The following is a 6918-nucleotide window of genomic DNA, read 5'->3' as shown; positions in this document are numbered from 1 at the left end:
GCGTGTTTGTTTCCAATATCAGTGCTAAACTTATTGGAATTCGGGATGATCGTGGCAGATTTATACAGGATGAATCGGGGGAAACCTTTTACTTCATAATTGAGGTAGACACTGGATAACCATAACAATCCTTCATTTACAAAAAGAACGGACCATCTCACGAAGGCGGGTTTAAGAATCGACCTTCTGTATGAACAGACAAATTTGGTATCCTGAATGTTGTAAGCCACAACTGAATTCAGCCATACACTAGCTATATAGCTAGGTAAGAAATTAGGAAAGCTCTCAGAAAATTAAGGTCATATCGCACTGTATATATACGATTACTGGGAACTGAGAAACATTTTGCAGAAGCTTTCTGTCATTGCTACGTGTGTAAACTTATTTGTCTGTAAAATGGTTGTTGGTATATCAACACAAACTGCTATGGGTTATGGTGAATGCGAGAGATAAACACTGTAGATTGTATCCTAATTTTGCTGTTTGAAATATTGTGTGGGGGTTGTTGTTCTTAGTTTCGATCTCCATAGCGGTTTAACCTTTGAAGATTGATTGGTTGTTTCGAAAGTCACAACGAACAAATCAATGTGATTGTTTATTTTACAGGTAAGATTACTTCATTAGGTCATGATAGAGAAGAGAGGTAATAAGGTAGTGTTCATATTGACGAGCGAGTTAGTAGTACTAATACAAACTTTAGTTCTTGTTTAGTTTAAAAGATTTCAATTTAATTTCTAGTTTTAAATTTATAACCGCGATAAACTAGTTGTTTCACTGTCCTTCAGTAACAAGTGTTTATGATCTGTCTTTAATTATCATGACATTATAACTTGTTTTAGTTGGTATGACTTACATATTGCCGGTATGACTTAAAATGTGGGTCGATATATCCAATCAGCACGCTACACTGAGAGACTCCATTCTGTAACATTATCCCAGATGAATTACATATCATGTGTATTGTCATATGTATAACAACCTAAGAAACAGTTTTGCACCACGGTCGCTCTTATCTCACGTCAGTGTTAAAATATTACCTTCTTGAAAACACTGAAAGCACTGTTTATTCACTATGCATTTTTGTTACTATATGATTATGAGACCATGAAACTCCTAAGGTATATGGGTCTATGGCCTTTTATGCCGATAAAGAATTGAACTGACATACTAGGATTATTTATATATAACCATCTTGTGACGCGAGTATCTTACAACAGATAGCAGTGTCTTTGATGTTGCATGCAGAGTGATTGGTAAACAAACACATGTGATGGTTGTCAACAAGTGGTATATGATACTGTGAAATTTGCCACTGTTTCTAAATTTTAAAAATCCCGGATCCAGAAGCATTCTATGAAGTATTTTTGTTTTCCTTTGGCGTAAGTATTGACCGGTATGTGAGGTTTCTGGGTATCTTGGCTCTGGGTAAGCGGTGATCCACTGTACGGAACTGCACTGTACTGTAGTGAGAGGGATTTAATATACGTAAGCTTACTTTTAAACGTTTAAAGGCCATAATGCAAACTTTATGATATCCCGTCGGTTTCAAGTTAGTCTTCCATTGGTTTCTCTCCATCAGTGTAGAGTTATCTGCCCACGTGTGACAAGACTGTAACTGTGGGTGTCGATATGGGTGTCCGGTGATGTCACTCTTTAACCTCGAAACTGCTCAGTATATGGATGTCAGCATCAAATAAGTGTCCAGTCCTAACCCTGTACATCAGGGGAATGGGGAGGAGGTATGTTTCTGCTGTCTGTCTCGGGGAAAAGGCGAAATATAGCTATGGAAACGAATCTCCTCTGGCCACCTGACTGATACAATGGGAAATTCAAATCTTTATTACAAAACCAGAAATATGTTCACAAAATGTATGTTTTGTAGACTGTCTGCATCAATACGTTTTGCAGTGAGTTTTCATACATACGTCTTTATACTATGACTAAATTTGTATTGTGAACCGGTAAGTCAGTTGTGTGATATTTCATGAGAATGTACTTAAATACTGCTTTGTTTTACTCGGAAAGAGGGCTTTGACAAGGCAAGGTGGCCACACCCATGTGTATATAGGTCTGAACACTGACCTTTAAGACTGTAGTCATCCAATAAATGCTTGCATGGATACTTTATAGATGAGGGTTCGAATCCCGACTCCCCCAGTCGCAGTGCGTCAATTCACAGCCTCTTATAGCAAATCAGCTGATCAAGCATTGGTCCAATTGTTGCAATGACATTTCAAGCAAACTACAGACTACAGACTTGTTAACACGGGTACTACGTTACATAACTCTCTAGGAGCGAGTATAGTTTTACGCCGTTTTAGCAATATTCCAGCAGTAACATGGCGAGATGACACCAGAAGAGGGCTTCACACATTGTGTCCATGTGGGGAATCGGATCCGGGTGTTCAGGATGACGAGCAAACGCTTTAACCACTGGGCCAAACCCCTTGATGGCAACAACTACAGACACTCACAGAGGCACTTTGGATAGACAACGAGACGAGATATAGCTTCACAGTACTTTATGTACTTTATGTTTTTATGGCCAAATATAACAATGTAAATCTTGGTGCGGCAAGGTTTTGAAACAGAGTATGAGTATTTCAGGTTTTGTTGAGATTATATGAGCCCCCGTCTGTGAGAGATCCTGGGGGTAGATCTGTCATGGTGGACACTGGCTACTTGGACATGACATAACCCAGCACCATCGCCAAGGATCCCAGAAGGACCGAGAAGCCTTGTGTGGCGGCGGAGTTCTCGGGCTCTGAAATACAGAAGGAGCTGAATATACCAAGCAGTATATGTATACACCATGCGTATACTAACACATACATATACAAACATACACAGACACACACGTACATACATGAATGCATGCACGCACACATACACACACACACACACACACACACAAAACATAGACGCGTGCAAAATTCTTATCAAACCATAAAATCTTCAAAATGTTTTAAACTAAATAGCTTAATGCAATTCTAAGCTGATATAATTTACACCAACAGCCATCCGAAAATGTAAACATAATCTATAAAACCAAAACAAGAGGCACGGCTACGACTAAATTACAAACAGATCACAAATAATTACTTTCCCATTTACATATAAAAACAAAACACAAAACGGGAAGACAACCAACCAGAATCACTTCATGCTAACTATTCATAGACGTTAACCGACACTTAACACTTCAAATAACACCCAGATCTTCCAAGCCGTTGGTACTTCTCTAAACAAACCAATCAAAACCCATACCGCACATATGCATCATCCAACATAACCAACTCGTATCAATTGTTTTTAAAATAACCTACCTGAAAAAAAATTATAAACAGCCAAATAAACCTATTTAAAATTTAAATTTAAAGATGCAGCCCTAATGTGCCCCCTTAGGCTGTCATCTCTTTTGGACATCATGTTTGCAGATGTGACAATAACGTGCCAAATACGCGTCATGTCAAAGCGCAGGTAAAATCTCAAATCATCGCCATAGGTTGAAATCATTCACCCGAGGAAGAGCAGCTATATACGCCGACACTTTGTAAACACCTTGTTATAAACAACTTGACATGTATAACATATCTCCCTTTTGTGGTCAATCCATTGTCCAGTTAATATTTCCACATGAGAAACTCCGGAGGTGGCAATAAATAATTCATGGTGTATAAGAAATATACTTGCGTTCACACAGGTATATGTTAACGGTCCCCATACGAATGAGACAATCAAACCTACACAAATAACTACCCGAGTTCATTAAAATACATGAAATGGAACAGAACCTCACTGTGTAGTTGTTTCTGGTGCGGTGGCTACGTGTGGAGAAATTCTAGGAAAGGATCCCACCGTATGCTAAATATTAAACCACTATCCCCACAAATAGCCCTTCCAACAAACACACTGCTGGGTGGCTGGTGAGTGGGTACAGTTTTAAGCCGCTTTTAGTAATATTCAAACAATATGACGGATTCGGACACCAGAAATGGGCTTCACACATTGCGCCAGTGTAGGGAATCGAACCTGAGTCTGCGACGTGACAAGCGAATGCTTTAACCACTAGCCCCGTGTCGCTGGTAGTGTTCTGGTGGTGTTTAGAACAAACCCACACATCATCATCAGAGAAACAATAAACGGTAGATCATATTGTATAAAGTCGTTTTTCATAAATAGTTAGAGAGAATTTCCTGTTATTTTTGTTAACGTTAACTGGGTGGTTTAGACGCTTTGTTCTGTGTGGCTTTTGGATGAGTTAGTCATAATAAAATGACTACCACGCAGCTTTAATCACTCATGTACATTGCGTAGAGACTAGTCTCTGCAACCATAGCCACACTCCACGTCAAACCGCCACGACATCAAGTTCTCCCAACTCTTCCCTCGTATACTGTATAAATGTCAAACATGTATCTCCATGAATGTTTTTCTGAATGCTCCGTCAAAATGAAGACATCTTCCAGACAACGAGATTAATTAAAGAATGATAAAATATGTCAATTACCTGACGCCGCCGCAACGGGACTGAACCCAATGCTGATCACAGCGAATGCTGGAAAAGACACGTTTTAAACTATAATAAAGGAAATATTGTAATTTGATTTATTTCTTCGAGAACAAGCAACCTCTCTGTGTCTCTCTGTCTCTCTCTCTCTCTCTCTCTCTCTCTCTCTCTCTCTCTCAGATGGTAGATCATAAGGTTTATAACATATGCATATACTACCCATCAGAGTTTAGACTCACTTTTGTAAATGTAGCCCCTTAATTTAGTCAAGTGTTCCAAACTAGGTTTTGTAAAATACTCCACACTGTTTAAATGTACTGTTTACACATGAACTGATGTATTGTAAGACAAATTCGTAACGTTGACAAGATTATTGCAATGAGTTCAATCAGTGATGAAACTCAGCTGTGAAAATTGGGCGAAGTCTTAATTCACAACACAATTGTTCACACGCACAATATTTACACATGCCTTTCTGCGCGACCACTAGGCAATTCATCTAAAGAGTGTTTGCAGTTAGTCCGGGGTAAAACATAGGCGTAAGTACAATACAGTATTTCAAAAAACATATATCATTCGACGAAAAAAATAACATGAAGCATAGAACCTTACCAACAAGGAGGCACATGGCGAGGAGGGATTCCATCTTTAGGATCGGGCTGAAACTTCTAACCACTGAGTGACGCGCGCTCGCCTCACACTCACGTTTATACACCAGGAGCTGTTTGGTGTGTCACGTGATCAACGATGACAAGCAGTATTTTCTTCGTCCTTTCATCCGGTTATAGTGTAGCGTGAAGCCGTATGCGAGATCGATACCCTTGCTACAGTTCTAGATGGCCATTATCGATTAGTGGTTGGCATTCTTACATTATAGTGGTGTGAAATTATCGATCTTTAAAAAAAATGCATAGTCACCGTGACTTATTAGAAGTACATAGTCAAATATTTATAAGTTGATTTATATTCACAGGGGATTGTTAATATTAATATTAACACAATATTAAGATTTCGCCTAAATCAATATCCTGTAGACATCGTTAGACGGTGTTTGCAATATGCCCCAATACAGACAAAGGCAAGTCAGTCGTTCACGTTAAAATACACATGTCAAACATGAATTGTTTTCGAGGTTTAGCGGAGGCCTATACTGTTGTAATCTTTGTCATACAACCCGTGTACATAAGTAGTATGTCAGTCTTGTAAACAAACGACCGCGTTCAACACTGCCTCATAGTTTTGTAAGCGTCAGGGAATTTTGTTCGACTTATGACATCTAGAAGCCAAGCCATTCCTTTTGTGATAAATCTTGTGGAGAAGTTGAGGAAGATGACAAGAGGGATCGTTCTAAACCTTCATGAAAAAAATTAAATATAAAACAGATGAGGACGTCGCACCTGTGTGATTGATTTTCAGTCAATGAGTTTGGGGCAGGGGAATGGAGTTGGTTATTTGATTGTTATTGAACGCTACAATGAATACCTGTCATGTCTAGAATTTTATAACCGTCGTACATTAGAAAGAATTCGTGGTTGGATATCTTGACATTTGCTGTGTACAGGTTTACCTGCGGAGGGGCTGAGCTCGATTCTCCGTGGTCAAAAATTTAATATCAATAACACATGTTAAAGAAGATACAGCAGTCCATGTTAGAACCTGCACTTAGACTCGGTCATGAAATATCAAATAGACGCGAGAAAACCCCGTCCACTTGCAGGAGAAATATCTGCTCAAAGCAGAGTTGATTGTACCACTGTGGTGATATCATTACCAAACATGTGTTTCAGCAGCGTTACAGCTGTATCATGTGGTTGTAAACAAACCGGGTCTGGACCAGACTATCCAGTGATTGTCACCACGCGATACGATAACAGAGCAGGTGTTTATGAATGAATCACTATGACACAGTGATGACACCAGTTGTTCGCGAAAATGAGAGTGTATCCTGTCTTACCACGGACACAACTGTCCACCTGAAATGATTCGGGAAGGTATGGTGTAAGTCAAAATAGAGAATTGGATCACGTTTGTCACCAATGTATCATCAAATCTGGAAGCATCCTCCACACTTAAAACATATTGAAAGTATGTTGAAAGCTTTACTGAGGCCTTGTATATTGTAATCTTTAAGAAAACTCCTGAGATGTTTCAAATCATGATAAAAAGAGCACATTCGATTGTACCTCAAACTTTGTGAAATGCAAACACCAAGGGTTGGGACTGTTGGAACATTATTCGACATGAAAACATAATGCATTTAAGTGATTCCTAAGTCAACTGGTAATTATATCCTTGCTGGTACTAACCCGGTGATGGATACAATACATAGATACAAAATGTTCTCAAGGAACCAAGAAGTTGAAGTTTACCAGCCGGATTCTCAAATGGCTGTCCACTGATTTGATCAC

The 6918-nt window shown here is 39.1% G+C and overlaps 1 long non-coding RNA gene across 1 annotated transcript; it reads right to left on the bottom strand.

The window, feature by feature from the left end:
- Positions 1–2507: 2507 nt before the first annotated feature.
- Positions 2508–5252, bottom strand: LOC137261847 (uncharacterized). The gene is made up of 3 exons (XR_010954878.1): positions 5123–5252; positions 4511–4558; positions 2508–2764 (listed from the first exon to the last, which is right to left on the bottom strand). It is a non-coding gene; the product is annotated as an uncharacterized lncRNA (long non-coding RNA).
- Between the last annotated feature and the right edge of the window lie 1666 nt (positions 5253–6918).

Source organism: Haliotis asinina, chromosome 14 (assembly GCF_037392515.1).
Source record: "Haliotis asinina isolate JCU_RB_2024 chromosome 14, JCU_Hal_asi_v2, whole genome shotgun sequence".
Taxonomy (NCBI): domain Eukaryota; kingdom Metazoa; phylum Mollusca; class Gastropoda; order Lepetellida; family Haliotidae; genus Haliotis; species Haliotis asinina.
Note: the sequence above shows the minus strand (reverse complement) of the source record. Positions and strands in the feature narration are given on the sequence as shown.